The sequence below is a fragment of the Lissotriton helveticus genome, chromosome 5_1 (assembly GCF_964261635.1).
Source record: "Lissotriton helveticus chromosome 5_1, aLisHel1.1, whole genome shotgun sequence".
Lineage (NCBI taxonomy): Eukaryota > Metazoa > Chordata > Amphibia > Caudata > Salamandridae > Lissotriton > Lissotriton helveticus.
The window spans coordinates 792,162,773-792,182,875 of NC_136065.1; the positions used below are offsets into that span (position 1 = coordinate 792,162,773).

Sequence of the window (20,103 nt, forward strand, 5' to 3'; positions counted from 1 at the left end):
TATACACTCAAATTCATGGACCTCTGTTTTTTCTTTTTTCTATGGTCCAACAGTTGAATTCAACATACCATGAACTCTGGACAGATTGCAGGTGGGGATTCAACTAAGGTAAAGACTAAAATTGTGACATTTGTCTTCAAGTTACCCTATTTCGCTTTTTAACTTTTATATTTGAAAATCATTCACCAGATTAAAAAACACACTGCAAATCTTTGATGAATATATCAACAAATACATGCATAAACGTTTCAGCACCATTAATGAACGAGTCCAGCACATTCATGAGGGCCGCAAGTACCGCTTCAACTGCCCTCACTATTCTTAACATGTGTTATCAATGGACAGACCAAATGCTGATTTTAGCATACTGGCAGTTGTAGTTTAGCTCACACATTGTTGGCCCATCAGCTACTTTCACTTTTAAATTAAAATTCTTATTTAATGGATTTCTGGGACAGTAAACTTTCTGTTGCAGTTTGTTAGTGCAACATTTCGGCTCCTTCATAGGGTTGCATTGGATAGCAGTTTAACTGATTGCTGTGTCTTCTCAGTCAGGCATGCATAAAGAAGCATTGATAGACGTAGTTTGTTGAGGTTATCCGTTGCAGTCAGACACGTGTCTGTGAACCTGAATTAGCCGGAACAAATGGTGAGCCTGTTCTATAGCCAAACTGACGGCTTTTAGAAATGATCGGTATCAAAGTACTGTCAACTAAAGTGTGAGTGGTGAGGACTTGAAACTTATGCATGGTCGCAAGCGTTTAAAATGGGCCAGGACCTTCAACTCACTTGGGCTCCAAAAAATTGGAGCACAGTTTTTCTGACCCTAGTTATCAATAAAAATATATTGAGTTACCATTCATGTGTAAGGATAATTAACAAATTGATCGTTCAGATTACATCCGATTGAAAATAATTAATTTCTGCAGGTAGTTTTTGGAGCGTAACCCAAGTTCATGGCTTAGACACGGCAGGACACAGAACATACGTTTCACTTTGCATTGAGCAATGACCACAGTAGAGGATTAGCAACTTTCAGATATATAGTATTCGCTATACCAATGAGAATTTAGAGGTATGCTCTACACAGTTGGGCTCAAAAACGCTGCAAAACTAATCAATGTTCTTAGTTGCAGCAGAAGGTCGGATGTTTCACTTTATGTGCATGTATGTGTTGGCCCTATTTTAGAATGCAAACCTAGCTGCGGACCAGTTGACCTCTGGACAGGGTGCAAGCCTCAAATAAAATATAATTTGAGGTAGAATGATATTTATAGGTGTTGTGTTAGTGGTAGCTTTCCGAGTAGAGGTGAGGATTCAATCATATTCAGTGGTTTGTTCCTTCAACATGTGATGTCAGTTTTTTCGTGAACTGGATAAGAGTTCTGGACATTCTAATGTCGATGGGATGAGATGTTGTTTTAAATCATATGTGCGTGAACAGAGATTGCCTGTCTTTGGTTACCATCCTCTTGCAGGGTTTTATCTCCATTGTGTTGATGTCGGTGCTAAAGATCTGTTGTAGTCCTCCAAAAATGTGTCAGGACTACTACAGAAAATGAACATTCTCTTCGTTTAATAGGTACAAAACAACTCCTTGCAATTAAAAGGCATGGAAGAGCTTTGACCTGGAGTGAGGCTTGGAAAATGAGAAACTCCAAGATGGCCGACGCTCTGGGTAAAGTGACATTCTAGACTATTTGGAATCCGTCTCAGAATTCTATGTGAAGCGCTCAACTTACATGAGAGCCTTAAAACTCTGAAGTATAGAGGCTTGGCCATCTATGAAGCATGTGTGTCTAGAAAGACTGGCCTCTAGAGGACTGAGCTGTGCAGAGGAAGAGCACTGTTTGTAATAGGGGCTTTCCCATGTAAGTGGGCTAAGGTGAAGTCTGGGCATAGTAGCTGCTTGGCTCTGTAAATAGGTACAAAAGGTGGCAGTTCGGGCTGGACTGTTCCCATGAGGCACAGGGTCAGACTGATTTGCATATAGCCATGTCTGAACTGGGGTGGCAGAGTGGGCTAAAGAACGGCGATGGATTAAACCCAGATCTTTTGACTGGGTGTGAGTGTTTGATTGATTCAGATGCTCCGTCCATCACCACCCCCTTTTGTACCGCTTTTGGCCGCCATAAGTGTGGCAGGGTATGCTCAGACGTGAGTCCCTTGCTCACTTTGCCACTGGATGCAAGCAAGCCGGGCTGAAGACGGCTGAAATGCCAGAAACCGGTCCTCGGAAGCTTGTTTCCGGTCCAGGGAAGACATGGCTTGGCAGTTCGGGCTGGACTGTTCCCATGAGGCACAGGGTCAGACTGATTTGCATATAGTCATGTCTGAACTGGGGTGGCAGAGTGGGCTAAAGAACGGCGATGGATTAAACCCAGATCTTTTGACTGGGTGTGAGTGTTTGATTGATTCAGATGCTCCGTCCATCACCACCCCCCTTTTGTACCGCTTTTGGCTGCCATAAGTGTGGCAGGGTATGCTCAGACGTGAGTCCCTTACTCACTTTGCCGCTTTTGGCTGCCATAAGTGTGGCAGGGTATGCTCAGACGTGAGTCCCTTACTCACTTTGCCACTGGATGCAAGCAAGCCGGGCTGAAGACGGCTGAAATGCCAGAAACCAGTCCTCGGAAGCTTGTTTCCGGTCCAGGGAAGACATGGCTAGGCAGTTCGGGCTGGACTGTTCCCATGAGGCACAGGGTCAGACTGATTTGCATATAGCCATGTCTGAACTGGGGTGGCAGAGTGGGCTAAAGAACGGCGATGGATTAAACCCAGATCTTTTGACTGGGTATGAGTGTTTGATTGATTCAGATGCTCCGTCCATCACCACCCCCTTTTGTACCGCTTTTGGCCGCCATAAGTGTGGCAGGGTATGCTCCGACGTGAGTCCCTTGTTCACTTTGCCACTGGATGCAAGCAAGCTGGGCTGAATACGGCTGAAATGCCAGAAACCGGTCCTCAGAAGCTTGTTTCCGGTACAGGGAAGACATGGCTTGGCAGTTCGGGCTGGACTGTTCCCATGAGGCACAGGGTCAGACTGATTTGCATATAGCCATGTCTGAACTGGGGTGGCAGAGTGGGCTAAAGAACGGCGATGGATTAAACCCAGATCTTTTGACTGGGTGTGAGTGTTTGATGATTCAGATGCTCCGTCCATCACCACCCCCTTTTGTACCGCTTTTGGCCGCCATAAGTGTGGCAGGGTATGCTCAGACGTGAGTCCCTTGCTCACTTTGCCACTGGATGCAAGCAAGCCAGGCTGAAGACGGCTGAAATGCCAGAAACAGGTCCTCGGAAGCTTGTTTCCGGTCCAGGGAAGACATGGCTTGGCAGTTTGGGCTGGACTGTTCCCATGAGGCACAGGGTCAGACTGATTTGCATATAGCCATGTCTGAACTGGGGTGGCAGAGTGGGCTAAAGTACGGCGATGGATTAAACCCAGATCTTTTGACTGGGTGTGAGTGTTTGATTGATTCAGATGCTCCGTCCATCACCACCCCCTTTTGTACCGCTTTTGGCCGCCATAAGTGTGGCAGGGTATGCTCAGACGTGAGTCCCTTGCTCACTTTGCCACTGGATGCAAGCAAGCCGGGCTGAAGACGGCTGAAATGCCAGAAACCGGTCCTCGGAAGCTTGTTTCCGGTCCAGGGAAGACATGGCTTGGCAGTTCGGGCTGGACTGTTCCCATGAGGCACAGGGTCAGACTGATTTGCATATAGCCATGTCTTAACTGGGGTGGCAGAGTGGGCTAAAGAACAGCGATGGATTAAACCCAGATCTTTTGACTGGGTGTGAGTGTTTGATTGATTGAGATGCTCCGTCCATCACCACCCCCTTTTGTACCGCTTTTGGCTGCCATAAGTGTGGCAGGGTATGCTCTGACGTGAGTCCCTTGCTCACTTTGCCACTGGATGCAAGCAAGCCGGGCTGAAGACCGCTGAAATGCCAGAAACCGGTCCTCGGAAGCTTGTTTCCGGTCCAGGGAAGACATGGCTTGGCAGTTCAGGCTGGACTGTTCCCATGAGGCACAGGGTCAGACTGATTTGCATATAGCCATGTCTGAACTGGGGTGGCAGAGTGGGCTAAAGTACGGCGATGGATTAAACCCAGATCTTTTGACTGGGTGTGAGTGTTTGATTGATTCAGATGCTCCGTCCATCACCACCCCCTTTTGTACCGCTTTTGGCCGCCATAAGTGTGGCAGGGTATGCTCAGACGTGAGTCCCTTGCTCACTTTGCCACTGGATGCAAGCAAGCCGGGCTGAAGACGGCTGAAATGCCAGAAACCGGTCCTCGGAAGCTTGTTTCCGGTCCAGGGAAGACATGGCTTGGCAGTTCGGGCTGGACTGTTCCCATGAGGCACAGGGTCAGACTGATTTGCATATAGCCATGTCTGAACTGGGGTGGCAGAGTGGGCTAAAGAACGGCGATGGATTAAACCCAGATCTTTTGACTGGGTGTGAGTGTTTGATTGATTCAGATGCTTCGTCCATCACCACCCCCTTTTGTACCGCTTTTGGCCGCCATAAGTGTGGCAGGGTATACTCAGACCTGAGTCCCTTGCTCACTTTGCCACTGGATGCAAGCAAGCCGGGCTGAAGACGGCTGAAATGCCAGAAACCGGTCCTCGGAAGCTTGTTTCCGGTCCAGGGAAGACATGGATAGGCAGTTCGGGCTGGACTGTTCCCATGAGGCACAGGGTCAGACTGATTTGCATATAGCCATGTCTGAACTGGGGTGGCAGAGTGGGCTAAAGAACGGCGATGGATTAAACCCAGATCTTTTGACTGGGTGTGAGTGTTTGATTGATTCAGATGCTCCGTCCATCACCACCCCCTTTTGTACCGCTTTTGGCCGCCATAAGTGTGGCAGGGTATGCTCGGACGTGAGTCCCTTGCTGACTTTGCCACTGGATGCAAGCAAGCCGGGCTGAAGACGGCTGAAATGCCAGAAACCGGTCCTCGGAAGCTTGTTTCCGGTACAGGGAAGACATGGCTTGGCAGTTCGGGCTGGACTGTTCCCATGAGGCACAGGGTCAGACTGATTTGCATATAGCCATGTCTGAACTGGGGTGGCAGAGTGGGCTAAAGTACGGCAATGGATTAAACCCAGATCTTTTGACTGGGTGTGAGTGTTTGATTGATTCAGATGCTCCGTCCATCACCACCCCCTTTTGTACCGCTTTTGGCCGCCATAAGTGTGGCAGGGTATGCTCAGACGTGAGTCCCTTGCTCACTTTGCCACTGGATGCAAGCAAGCCGGGCTGAAGACGGCTGAAATGCCAGAAACCGGTCCTCGGAAGCTTGTTTCCGGTCCAGGGAAGACATGGCTTGGCAGTTCAGGCTGGACTGTTCCCATGAGGTACAGGGTCAGACTGATTTGCATATAGCCATGTCTGAACTGGGGTGGCAGAGTGGGCTAAAGAACGGCGATGGATTAAACCCAGATCTTTTGACTGGGTGGGAGTGTTTTATTGATTCAGATGCTCCGTCCATCACCACCCCCTTTTGTACCGCTTTTGGCCGCCATAAGTGTGGCAGGGTATGCTCAGACGTGAGTCCCTTGCTCACTTTGCCACTGGATGCAAGCAAGCCGGGCTGAAGACGGCTGAAATGCCAGAAACCGGTCCTCGGAAGCTTGTTTCCGGTCCAGGGAAGACATGGATAGGCAGTTCGGGCTGGACTGTTCCCATGAGGCACAGGGTCAGACTGATTTGCATATAGCCATGTCTGAACTGGGGTGGCAGAGTGGGCTAAAGAACGGCGATGGATTAAACCCAGATCTTTTGACTGGGTGTGAGTGTTTGATTGATTCAGATGCTCCGTCCATCACCACCCCCTTTTGTACCGCTTTTGGCCGCCATAAGTGTGGCAGGGTATGCTCGGACGTGAGTCCCTTGCTCACTTTGCCACTGGATGCAAGCAAGCCGGGCTGAAGACGGCTGAAATGCCAGAAACCCATCCTCGGAAGCTTGTTTCCGGTCCAGGGAAGACATGGATAGGCAGTTCGGGCTGGACTGTTCCCATGAGGCACAGGGTCAGACTGATTTGCATATAGCCATGTCTGAACTGGGGTGGCAGAGTGGGCTAAAGAACGGCGATGGATTAAACCCAGATCTTTTGACTGGGTGTGAGTGTTTGATTGATTCAGATGCTCCGTCCATCACCACCCCCTTTTGTACCGCTTTTGGCCGCCATAAGTGTGGCAGGGTATGCTCGGACGTGAGTCCCTTGCTGACTTTGCCACTGGATGCAAGCAAGCCGGGCTGAAGACGGCTGAAATGCCAGAAACCGGTCCTCGGAAGCTTGTTTCCGGTACAGGGAAGACATGGCTTGGCAGTTCGGGCTGGACTGTTCCCATGAGGCACAGGGTCAGACTGATTTGCATATAGCCATGTCTGAACTGGGGTGGCAGAGTGGGCTAAAGTACGGCAATGGATTAAACCCAGATCTTTTGACTGGGTGTGAGTGTTTGATTGATTCAGATGCTCCGTCCATCACCACCCCCTTTTGTACCGCTTTTGGCCGCCATAAGTGTGGCAGGGTATGCTCAGACGTGAGTCCCTTGCTCACTTTGCCACTGGATGCAAGCAAGCCGGGCTGAAGACGGCTGAAATGCCAGAAACCGGTCCTCGGAAGCTTGTTTCCGGTCCAGGGAAGACATGGCTTGGCAGTTCAGGCTGGACTGTTCCCATGAGGTACAGGGTCAGACTGATTTGCATATAGCCATGTCTGAACTGGGGTGGCAGAGTGGGCTAAAGAACGGCGATGGATTAAACCCAGATCTTTTGACTGGGTGGGAGTGTTTTATTGATTCAGATGCTCCGTCCATCACCACCCCCTTTTGTACCGCTTTTGGCCGCCATAAGTGTGGCAGGGTATGCTCAGACGTGAGTCCCTTGCTCACTTTGCCACTGGATGCAAGCAAGCCGGGCTGAAGACGGCTGAAATGCCAGAAACCGGTCCTCGGAAGCTTGTTTCCGGTCCAGGGAAGACATGGATAGGCAGTTCGGGCTGGACTGTTCCCATGAGGCACAGGGTCAGACTGATTTGCATATAGCCATGTCTGAACTGGGGTGGCAGAGTGGGCTAAAGAACGGCGATGGATTAAACCCAGATCTTTTGACTGGGTGTGAGTGTTTGATTGATTCAGATGCTCCGTCCATCACCACCCCCTTTTGTACCGCTTTTGGCCGCCATAAGTGTGGCAGGGTATGCTCGGACGTGAGTCCCTTGCTCACTTTGCCACTGGATGCAAGCAAGCCGGGCTGAAGACGGCTGAAATGCCAGAAACCGGTCCTCGGAAGCTTGTTTCCGGTACAGGGAAGACATGGCTTGGCAGTTCGGGCTGGACTGTTCCCATGAGGCACAGGGTCAGACTGATTTGCATATAGCCATGTCTGAACTGGGGTGACAGAGTGGGCTAAAGAACGGCGATGGATTAAACCCAGATCTTTTGACTGGGTGTGAGTGTTTGATTGATTCAGATGCTCCGTCCATCACCACCCCCTTTTGTACCGCTTTTGGCCGCCATAAGTGTGGCAGGGTATGCTCAGACGTGAGTCCCTTGCTCACTTTGCCACTGGATGCAAGCAAGCCGTGCTGAAGACGGCTTTAATGCCAGAAACCGGTCCTCGGAAGCTTGTTTCGGGTCCAGGGAAGACATGGCTAGGCAGTTCGGGCTGGACTGTTCCCATGAGGCACAGGGTCAGACTGATTTGCATATAGCCATGTCTGAACTGGGGTGGCAGAGTGGGCTAAAGAACGGCGATGGATTAAACCCAGATCTTTTGACTGGGTGTGAGTGTTTGATTGATTCAGATGCTCCGTCCAACACCACCCCCTTTTGTACCGCTTTTGGCCGCCATAAGTGTGGCAGGGTATGCTCAGACGTGAGTCCCTTGCTCACTTTGCCACTGGATGCAAGCAAGCCGGCCTGAAGACGGCTGAAATGCCAGAAACCCATCCTCGGAAGCTTGTTTCCGGTCCAGGGAAGACATGGCTTGGCAGTTCGGGCTGGACTGTTCCCATGAATCACAGGGTCAGACTGATTTGCATATAGCCATGTCTGAACTGGGGTGGCAGAGTGGGCTGAAGAACGGCGATGGATTAAACCCAGATCTTTTGACTGGGTGTGAGTGTTTGATTGATTCAGATGCTCCGTCCATCACCACCCCCTTTTGTACCGCTTTTGGGCCGCCATAAGTGTGGCAGGGTCTGCTCAGACGTGAGTCCCTTGCTCACTTTGCCACTGGATGCAAGCAAGCCGGGCTGAAGACGGCTGAAATGCCAGAAACCGGTCCTCCGAAGCTTGTTTCCGGTCCAGGGAAGACATGGCTTGGCAGTTCGGGCTGGACTGTTCCCATGAGGCACAGGGTCAGACTGATTTGCATATAGCCATGTCTGAACTGGGGTGGCAGAGTGGGCTAAAGAACGGCGATGGATTAAACCCAGATCTTTTGACTGGGTGTGAGTGTTTGATTGATTCAGATGCTCCGTCCATCACCACCCCATTTTGTACCGCTTTTGGCCGCCATAAGTGTGGCAGGGTATGCTCGGACGTGAGTCCCTTGCTCACTTTGCCACTGGATGCAAGCAAGCCGGGCTGAAGACGGCTGAAATGCCAGAAACCGGTCCTCGGAAGCTTGTTTCCGGTCCAGGGAAGACATGGCTTGGCAGTTCGGGCTGGACTGTTCCCATGAATCACAGGGTCAGACTGATTTGCAAATAGCCATGTCTGAACTGGGGTGGCAGAGTGGGCTAAAGAACGGCAATGGATTAAACCCAGATCTTTTGACTGGGTGTGAGTGTTTGATTGATTCAGATGCTCCGTCCATCACCACCCCCTTTTGTACCGCTTATGGCTCTGTAAATAGGCTTAGTTTTGTGGAGGAACTGGCCTCTCTGTGAACATCTGCACACATGGCAAATACTGTACATAGTGTACTGTAGTGACAACCTAATGGGACTTGGATGTCTGTATGGACAGGCCTCTCTGTGAAGGGCTTGGCAAAGAGCAATTGGGCGAAGACTTACGTAGTAAAGACATGGCGACCTAAAGGGACTTGGATGTGTGTAGAGATTAGCGTCTCTATAAACAGCAGTACACAGAGTTAATAATGGTGTGTGTAGGGACTTGCCCACGTAATGGGTCTTCATTGTCCGGAGAAACTAACATCTTCGTGAAGAACTGTGCACGGGGTAAAGCTTTGCATTGAAGAGGCTTGTTCATCTGAAGGGGTATGTGTGCTTAGAAGGACTGGCATCTCCCTGACTGAGCTCTCTACATTATAGAGGCTTTCTCATGTAATAGACCTTGGGTGTCAAAAGGGACTGGCCTCTTCACAAAAAGCTGTGCACAGGGTGAAGTGTGCATGTTTTAGGTGCTTAGCTATGTAATGGAGCTTAGTTGACAGGATGGCCTGGCCTCTCCTTGAAGATCTGTACACAGGATGGCATAGTGTGTAGTAGAGGCTTCCCAGATAATTGGGCATGATTGTCTGAAGGGAGTGCACTTTTCGTGAAGATCAGTACACAAAATAAAGACTGTACTGAGTAGGAACTTGGCCACTTAATCTTAGTCTGGAGAAAATGGCCTCTCCATGAAGTGCCTTGTAGAGGGCGAAAACCTTTCATACTAAGGTCATAGACCCCTAATGGTCCTTGGTGGACTACAGAGACTGCAATCTCTGTAAACAGCTGTACAAGCCCGTTTTGCTGTGCTGCTCTGTTCCTGCTGCCACTGCGGCTTAATCCGGTGGCCAGGGGGCCACGAGGACCACAGGTACCAGCCTGCTCAGCACTGGTCACCCAATGCCGCCACTTTCCCGGGCCAGGAGGCGCTTCAAAACTAATGCAGGGCTCTCGCTGCAGGTGACGTCCTCGGGCGAAGCCCAGGCCAATGGCGGGCCCGTCTGCGTCTGTCAGAGCCCGTAGGAGGCCGATCCGGGCGACTCCCTTAAGCTCTGCACCTCGGGAATTTATCATTGAAAGAACCTTTTCTGCTCGTCAACGGGTAAAGTCTCCTACTACAGGCCAGGTTGAAAAAACAATGGGTAGGAAAAAGAAAACCATGCTCGGGCCAGGGGGAGAAGTGGCTGTAACAACTGTTGACTCATTCCTGGCCAGGGCAGTAAATGTCCTGTCAAATGAAATTGCCCTGATCGAAAGGAGACTTTCATTAAAACTAACAAACCCACAGCAGAGTGTTTGTTTTTATGAACTTTTATTGGCATACAAAAAGTACATGCACTTCTGCTTCTTTTAGCATAGAAAATAAAGACATCATAGATTACATCATCCTTAGTTTGTCCCATATTGTCAATCACATCATTTACACTGTGGAGGCAAGTCAGCCCATCGATGACACTGCATTTATAGACTTACAACATAAATGAATAAAGAGAAATTTCTAGCAAAATATTATCGGACTGCGAATCCCATTTGGCGGCTTCTATAGTCTGCAGTGGATGTGATAATCTTATCAGGGGGTTCCTGCCATAGGGCTGTTACCGTGTATCGCATCCAGCGTCAAGTTTGCACCCATACTAGGGCTATCTGCATTAGTGGCGTCTGTTGCTTTTGTGGTTGTGTAGCTTTGATAGAGCCCCCAGAAGTTTTTGGGCCGGCTCCGGGGTGCAAGTAATTCACTGAAAAGTTCTGTCTGGATATTGCAGTATACCATGTCTTAGCACCAACACGCCAATGTTGGAGTCGGGCCACAGGCCCAGTTAAAAACTACTCTGCACCTAGCTAGGAGTAGCCCCATATCCACTAAACATCTCACTGTCTTTGGCAAGTTTTTAGAATAGCCTAACAACGTTAACTGAGGGTCTGGGGTCAACGTCATGGATGTGATGTCTCCTAGAGCTTTAAATATCAAGTCCCAGAAATGTGCAATTCCTGGACACAGCCAGGCTAAGTGAAAAAACCCTGCTGGACTCGCTCTGCAGCGTCCACATTCAGCTGTTTCCGGGAGCCCGTATCTATGCAGTCGCTCCGGGTGTAGTAAACCCTGTAAATCTACCGCGGATTTCACCATCGCCAAATGGTCCTGCTCCAATGGATGGGCATAGCGACATTGTGCCTACTTCAACAGTTGTTAGCACTTCGTTAGTAGAAACAGAGGGCGTCCAAGGGGAAAGTGTTACTATGCTGGAACCTCCAGTTAAAAAGAAAACAGGCGGTGGTAAAAAACATACACAGACTTAAAAAAATCAATAGGAATTAGAGGTTTCGGATATAGATACTCTGGCCTCGAGCCCGATATTCACTAAACTCTTTCTAAAAATGGAATGGAAGTCATTTTTAAAACACAACTAGCACCTGTTATTGCTTGGTTAGAAAAGATGAAAGCATTACTTTGTATGTGGAAAGTCCCCTCACAACTCTGCATCTAGTGGCACAGTGACAGAATCGGTGGGTTCTAGGGGAGGGTTGAGATCTACACAGCGGGGTGATTTTGGTTCCACAGTCCCCACATTGAGTAAGGGTCTGCAAGTATGTAGTGGCATGCACTTAACACATAGAGAGAGCCCTCAGTCAGTCCGAGGGTGTAACAAGCAACCCCTAGGCTATACGGGCCCACAATGAAGCGTAAGAGCCTTAAAAGATAACAGGGAGCAATGTCAAGTCCTAGGGGCGGCCCCGTATAGAGCTTTAGTGACTGTTCATATAGACCGTCGAGCAACCCAGGGGGCTGAATCACAGTATCTTAGATCCACTAATACCCCATGTCAACCAGAAGAGAGAACTGACATCATAAATCTACCTTCAGAGTCAGTTCCTCTGGTGGCCGTTTTAGTGGGGGTGCTTCCAATTAAGCAGGGTGGTAAGGAGGCAACAATGGATTTGATACATAAGGTGACCCATTGGCTGGACAGATGATTGGTAAATGGTCGTCACATAGCACCCCATGTCATTATGGCCAGAAAAATGGGTTGGGTGTGGGAAGCCACAAACAAAGACAAGAGGGGTGAATGCATTGTGGTTAATCTGACACACCGGTCATATGCTAGAGCTTTGACCTGCAGCCATCACAAACCAGAAATTCAGGCCCGTTCGCTCTCCTTTTTATATTCCCAAGGGGTTCAATATTGGATGTACACAGGGGAAAGCCCGCAGCATGTTGCAGGGAAAGTCGATGCTAGGCCCAGGAGTGTGTCCAAATATGTCCTGGCCTATACCCCTTGTAAATAGAGACGCCCTATTGAGGGACTTAGATAGTGTTGACTGACCATTAGCCCCAAATGATGGTAAGACAGGTATCAGTCACCCCTTACCACTTAGAATGGTTAATGAGATCAAGCCAAACTTACGGCCAGATTCATCAAAGTAAAATCGGCTCGCAAAGGGCCAGATTCTGAGAATCCGGCCCTTTGCGAGCGCTATTTTTGCATTTGGGATTCATCATCCCAAATGCAAAAATCGCAATTACAGAACTCACTAAATTGCGAAGAATCGCATTTAAGGAATCTCAATTAGAGATTCCTTAAATGCTATTCATTAACCGTTTAAAAATGGCGAATTCGCAATATGGGGCCGCTATTTACCGCGAAGTGTAACTTCGTGGTAAATAGCGAAAACGTAGAAAAATGCACTTTAGTAAATTTTTCTGAGTTGTATGTTACACACACACATGTCCTTTGGACATGTGTGTGCGCAACACCTGTGTACATTTGCATTTAAGGGGTGCTACAGGGTGTCCTTTGTACACCCTGGCACCCATGAAATTGCTTCCTTATTTGCGATTCGCTAATTGCTAATCGCAAATAAGGAATGACTCCCCATTCATTCCTATGGGCCTTGAGGCCCATAGGAATGAATGGGAAAGCCATTCCTTATGTGCCGCTCACAGTGTCCTTCCTGCTCCCTGCTGTCTGCTGACGGATTGAACTTCACATAATCTGCCGCACCTTTGGAAATACAAGCCTCCCCACCGTAGCGGATTCGCTGGTGTGAGCGTGTCCTGCAATCGGCAAGACCCGATATCGCTCCCAGCTGGAGTCCTGTGGGTTGAGGCTTCGAGGCGAGCCCTAGTGTGAAGGGTACCGACCGGGGGACTGCGAGGACCAGCATTCTACAGTCAGCCCAGCTGGTGCCTCTTCCCCCGGCGGCCACGCCCACCGCCTCCCGGCTTCATTACTTTTCGCGACACCCGCTTCGCGGGTGCCGCTCACAGTGTCCTTCCTGCTCCCTGCTGTCTGCTGACGGATTGAACTTCACATAATCTGCCGCACCTTTGGAAATACAAGCCTCCCCACCGTAGCGGATTCGCTGGTGTGAGCGTGTCCTGCAATCGGCAAGACCCGATATCGCTCCCAACTGGAGTCCTGTGGGTTGAGGCTTCGAGGCGAGCCCTAGTGTGAAGGGTACCGACCGGGGGACTGCGAGGACCAGCATTCTACAGTCAGCCCAGCTGGTGCCTCTTCCCCCGGCGGCCACGCCCACCGCCTCCCGGCTTCATTACTTTTCGCGACACCCGCTTCGCGGGTGCCGCTCACAGTGTCCTTCCTGCTCCCTGCTGTCTGCTGACGGATTGAACTTCACATAATCTGCCGCACCTTTGGAAATACAAGCCTCCCCACCGTAGCAGATTCGCTGGTGTGAGCGTGTCCTGCAATCTGCAAGACCCGATATCGCTCCCAGCTGGAGTCCTGTGGGTTGAGGCTTCGAGGCGAGCCCTAGTGTGAAGGGTACCGACCGGGGGACTGCGAGGACCAGCATTCTACAGTCAGCCCAGCTGGTGCCTCTTCCCCCGGCGGCCACGCCCACCGCCTACACGTACTTTACTGACATTACCTCCCCCGCGACGCGGGACGTGCGCGGGACGGAGCTCGGGGCGAAGACCGGGCAAAGAGCGGGCCGTTTGAGGCCGTTCGAGGACCGGAGAGCCTGGCCTGGACCCCATCCCCCAGGTTTTTCAGTCCTCCTGTTAGTACACCTGTTAGCCCCATTACACATCAGCTAAATAAGTCACGTCACAACCAACCTAGTACCATGAACACACGGGCCAGCCGCTGCAAAGCCGCGAAGGGTGGGAGGATGGCAAATGGAACGCTGGACGACTTTATTACTAGAACAAACACTGCTATCGATCACGAAATTTCCAAAATGCAAACACATGTTTCTCTGGACCTAGAAGCAGCTAGAAGACTGTCCCAAAGCTTTGCAACGTCTAAGAAATCTTCCCTAGGTCACATAGCAACAGTAAAAAGCCCCGAGCACCCATTAATTCCTCGCCTTATTACAACGCATGCCGAGGTCCACCAATTACCACCACTATCGCCCGGGATGTCTGCGACTTCAAGCTTTTCTCAATTGCAAAATAGCCAAGTTTCTCCTTTGCATGTTAGTGACCCCGATCTTGTCACCCATACTGATTCAGCCCCTATCCCGATCCCTTCCATTTCCACTGAGGAGTATGCTAATCCCCAGGGTTCTCCCTCCAAGGGCACAGGTTATAAAAGGAAATGCACTGTAAGGTCTGCCTACTCACGGAAGAAGGCTAAAATAGCCAGGGTACACTGCTCAACCAACGCTAACCAACTTAAACAGGGAGTAGTAGCAATAACTGTTGCCCAAGACCTGATCCTTCCAGGCGCTGTCGAGAACCGCCCAAGCTTGGTCCCTAAAGACACTGACGCCATGGAGGCGAATACCGGGCAGCAACCAAGTGAGGTTGGGGGAAGCGATGAGGAGTTTCTAAGAATAGTTTGGAACTCTCTTAAAAAGCTACTTATCCCGTTAGACCTAAGACTCTCCCGCATTGAAAACCACCTCCTAGAGGTGGAAAAAAGTATTCTAACCCTAGCAAGCCTTAGTCTACAAAACAATAAAGGGCCCGTCGCAGCCGAAGTAGACACATCCATCATTATGCCAACTGTACTGCCATTTAGTAAACCAATACCCAAACCACGCAAAAAGGGCCTTGAACTTAAATCCCCCCGCTAAGCCACCCTTGCAGCCCCTAAAACAGTCAATCAAACCAAATAGAGAGGCAGTTGTTCAAAGGGCGAACGACAACAAGTATAACCAAACTACTAAGCAAGGCCCACGTAATGCCGAAAATTTCCGTGGGGGATACATTGATTTACCCCCGGATGCAAGGCCTTATGTGGAGTATTAGCGGGTGTTCCCGAACTGGGGAGTCCCAACCAAGAAAATTACTGGTCCCTTAAAAATAAGGCTATTCACTGGTTAAGCACTAATAGGCAGATCCCAAGGCATCTGAGAAGCAAAGTCCTAATGGTGCGTAGAGTTCCCTGGATAGGACCTTCACGCAAAACTATCCAAGGTGACTGTATTGTAGTCTCTTTTGAGGATCCACAGACTGCACAACACATTTGTGCATGGAACACTGGGGAGGTCAGATCATCTATTGTTGTAAGACCCTTAACATTCTTTTACCCTCCACGCCCTGCCTTAAACCATGGGGGCGATTGGTCTCATCCTCGCTATCCGGCACGTGGAGGGGCGAGAGGGGACTGGCAAGGTTCTAATGGGTGGTGGCACGGAGTAGAAACCGCCAATAGATTTGGTTGTTTAGAAGAGGTAGACTGACTCTCTCTGCCTCCCAATTTACCCTATGAAACCAAGGTCAAATTGCCTCTAGCAACCGCAGCTCCCCTTACTCCTGAGAGCAGCCCAACTGGGTGTAGTCCTGTCATGTGTTCAATAGAGAAGCCCGTTAGGTCACTGCCCAGCGCCCCCATTTTCCACCTTCCCAATAGCCATCCATCTGACTATCCAACCTTGGATGTTGAAGCTGATATGGGGCCGATGAGCAATGCCATTCATAAGGAAGTCCAGGCACTGGTCATCTTGCCCCAGTCTAACTTACCACCATGGTCATCCACACTCGCACCAATTTTTAGTGACAATGTAGTTCTTGCACCCGCTCCCACGGTAGGCAATCATTTAGCTGGGGCGGGGTCTCATCCCAAAGTGGATGATTCTATAGCAGATGTTATGGCGCCACCTGTAGCCAGGAGCCTGGGTCTTCAGCCGATTCCCCCTGTAAATGTTCCAACATCGGGAGCGAGGGCTACTGGGAGCACTGTACTGGGCTCTGCGCTCCAGATCCTGAGTTGGAATGTAGCAGGTCTTGTTCGCAATTTTGACATTCCAGACTGGAACATCTTCATTGAATCCTTCGGGATTTGCATATTGCAGGAAACTTGGTGTTTAGAACCCCGTCACAAAGTGGGTTATACTACCTACTTTGTCCCTGCATCACAACCATCTGGCACTAAAGGGCGCCCATCAGGTGGCCTCTTAATCTGGGTTAGTATTTCTCTGGGCCTTTCCATCAGGCATTTATTTACCAAATCCCCTGATTTACAGAGAATATTAGTTAAAGGCCCGGGGGGGGGAAAAACCTGGAAATATTTAACATCTACTTAAGGGGGGCAAGGGGTGGTGTCTCCACGTTGCCACTGACAGGCATAGAGGATGAACTTGGAACTTGTAATGCCAACTCTCTTGTTTTACTCGCTGGGGATTTTAACTGTTCCTTTGAACCTCTCTCCAGCGAGGACATCCTAGACACTTGGGAGGAAGACACTAGGAGAGGTATCCCTTTACTAACACTCAACCCTATTAAAAAATGGTCACAGGGGGCCATAGATCTTAATGCCCTTTGTATGGAATTTGGCTTAAGGGCAACTAATGGCAGATCCATATCTGATTCCAACGGGGCACACACTTACAACAGGGTTGGTCACACTTCCCGGATTGATTATATCCTCCTTAACCACAAGCTTTGGGCTCACCTGCTCGATATGGAGGTTTTAACAACCACCGATAGTGATCATAGCCAACTAGCACTGACACTGTCTTCTCCTTGAAGGGGTTCAAAGCCAAATCCTCCTCCTCACTTATGGAAATCAACGCATGATGTGTGCCTCTCAAATTGTGGAAGGAGGCTCAAATGGAGAAAAGTTGCTATGGATGACGGGAAGATGACCTTAGCAAATTCCATAATGTCCAACGCGAAAGCGGGGCTTGACGCCATGAGCCTTGGAAATACGGACGTCTCGCTCCTTTTCGTTGAAACAACTAAAGTTCTGGGAGAACTGTTTACCATCGCCCCAGCAGACGGGAGACGTAAGGGCAAAAATACTGTAAAAGGTGGAGCATCCTGGTTCACCCCTGCCTGTCGTTCTGCAAAATGTGAACTTATCAGAGCAGTGAAATCCAAGGATGCCAACCTCACAAAACTTGCCAGGAAAAGTTATTGGAAGGCACTAACCACGGCTAGGCTTGAGCACGAAACTCAATTCTGGATTGACTTAAAATTGGCGAGCTCTAGGAAAGACTCGAAGGGCTTTTGGGACCTGGTGAGATTGAAAAACAAACCCGAAGACTCCCTTATGACTTGTAACATTACTGGGGAGGTGTGGTTTGCTCATTTTTCCCAGCTTTATTCCCCAACTGGGGGTCCTACATCTGGCCCCATGGTCCAACAGCCCGGCGCTCACTCGCACTCCAACAGCTTAGTCCTCAATGAGGCTGGTCTTTTTACCATCAAAGAAGTCGAGGGGGCAATCAAGTGTCTAGTCCCGAATAAGGCCGCGGGGCCCGACGGAATACCAGGCGACTTATTAAGGGTCAGTACACTAGAGTGAAGCAGTCTAATTGCCGCTCTTCTGAATGCTGTTCTGATGGGCGGGTCCCTCCCGGATTCTTGGAAGGGAGCGGAGGTCGTCCCTATCTTTAAAAAAGGGGCCCGGGACGACCCTGCAAACTATCGCCCAATCAGTTTGCTTGATTCTACGCAGAAGATAGCGGGCAAAGTAGTTCTAGGAAGGATCCAACAGTGGATTGAGGAGGAAAGTATCCTCTCGGATTATCAGGCGGGGTTTAGACCAGGCACTGGTACTATCGAGCAAACTTTCCGGCTCTTAATGATCCTCTGGAAAGTGGTTGTCCTGGGTAAGGGCAGCTTGTACCTTGCCTTTATAGACTTACGAACTGCGTTCGATCTAGTCCCACGAGACCAACTGTGGTGCGTCTTGGACGCAATGGGCATGCCCCAGTATTTGCTAAATATGCTAAAAAAACTGCATGAGGACAGCTTTGCGCAGATCAGGGCCAAAAAACATCTCGTATCTCTGTGAATAGGGGAGTCCGCCAGGGTTGCGTGCTAGCCCCCACTCTATTTTCCTTATACGTTAATGGAGTGGTGGAGCATCTTCTTAAACATCCTGCTGACGCACCTTCCCTGGCTGGCAGGAAAATCCCTACTCTCCTCTTCGCAGACGATACCCTCCTGATCTCAAAAACCCCAGTAGGTCTGCAACGCCTACTCACTGGCTTTAAGGACTTCTGCGACGCAAGGGGACTATCAATAAATGTGAGTAAAACCAAGTTCTTGGTCCTGAATGCTCGGAAGAAAACTGTCATCCCACCATCTCTGGATTCCGTCCCACTTGAAAGGGTAAAGGAGTTTGACTATTTGGGCATTCGTCTCAGTGATTCAATGAGCTGGCAACCCCACCTCCAAAAGGCATCGCTGACCCACAAGAAGGTGGTAGGGGCCCTTTTGAAAGAACAACGGGCCTCGGTTCTCAAACCCATTGGTCCTGTATTGGACATCTACAGGGCAAGGGGGGTGAGCGCAGCCCTTTACGGATCCGAACTATGGGGCTTCCAGAACACAGACCTTTTGACCAGAGTGGAAAACAAATTTCACAGAGACCTTATGGGCCTGCCGCATAGCACTCCTGTTCTCCCAATCTTTCTAGACGCTGGTACTCGTCCCATGGGGGACCAGGCGAGGTTGCGCCCCCTCATCCTCTGGGCTCGCATCTGGAGGGTACCAGAATTGTCTAGCTATGCTGATGGTCTGAGGGAACTGCTTCTAACACCTGGTTGGTCCAAAATCCGTTGGCTCAAGGAAGTCAAGTGCCTTCTTATTGAACTTGGCCTTGAGGATGCGTGGGTTAATAGATCTGCCCCGCCCAATCAGCAACTAAAGACGCTATATTGGTCATGGGTGACGGACACTAGAAATTGCAATTCCAAACTCTGTAGAACATCTGTCGAATTTCTCTTGATCAAGGACGTCCCTTATTGTGAGCCATATTTAGACCTGATTACTAAATCTTGGGACAGGGCACTATATATTAAATTCAGGTTGGGGTTACTGCCAGTGGGAAAACTGATTGCCAGCTGGAGGGGTTTGTCGCATTTATCTTCATCTTGTCCTTTTTGTAATAGTAGGCTAGAGTCTGTGCCTCACATACTTTTCGTGTGCCCAGTCTATTTTGCCCCGCGCCGCATTTGGCTAAAGCCTTTGTGCCGGAGTTTCGGAACCAGATCCTATCTTGAGGCTCTTCGAATTTTAAGATCTGACCCCTGCCCTTTGTTTGCCTTCTGTCTTGCTAAATTTCTGGCTTGGGCATGGCGGATCCGATCATTGAGGCTATCAACAGTATCCTAATAGCCAGTTGACTATCCTGCATCAATGTCCACATCGTCATGTAAATAATGAAATGAAATGTTTTTAGCTTTGTACTGAGTTTTAACATTTAATATATATGTGTATTTGTAATGCTTTTCAAGGTATGTGCAATATATCGAAATAAAGCTTGTTTCAATACCAATTTACATTGTTTAGAGTACATGATCGAGTCAGAGGCAGTGCCCTTCTTTTATGGGAGGGGGAGTTGTTCAGCCATAGACTATATTGCGGTTTCCGTCCGTTGTCTCAAAATATAATGAACATGAGCTCATCCTGGACAGGTTACAGTGACCACAACCCAATTACGGTTGAATCCAAGGGTGTGATGGTCTTTCTGGGATCAGAGCCAACGGCTCTCACAAATGGAGAATTGTATCCAACAGACCAGGACCGTAAAATAAGGTGGGGGAAGATCATCCCGGAGTCTTTTTTAAACCAGCTGTATACTGAGGGTAGGGAAGACATTGAGCAGTGCCTCAATATTCATACTGAACCTGAGAAGGTATTAGAGGCATTCAATAACTTGGCTAAACGGATTGCAATAAATGTAACTGGTAAAGGAAGTCCAGGTGACAACAAAGAGGTCAAATGGTTTAACTCAGTTTGCTCTGAAAACCCTTATTGTCGCATTAA

The 20,103-nt window shown here is 49.4% G+C and overlaps 1 protein-coding gene across 10 annotated transcripts in view; it reads left to right on the forward strand.

Annotated features, from left to right (window-relative positions):
- The window catches only part of LOC144754917 (protransforming growth factor alpha-like), a 1,071,904-nt gene that overhangs the window by 314,745 nt on the left and 737,056 nt on the right, over nt 1–20,103 (forward strand). For 8 of the 10 annotated variants that reach the window (XM_078643261.1, XM_078643264.1, XM_078643262.1 and 5 more), the window contains one exon: nt 54–108. The gene's annotated coding sequence lies outside the window, so the exon portion shown is untranslated. The remainder of the gene's footprint in view (nt 1–53; nt 109–20,103) is intronic. The other 2 variants (XM_078643269.1, XM_078643267.1) reach the window with 1 other exon arrangement.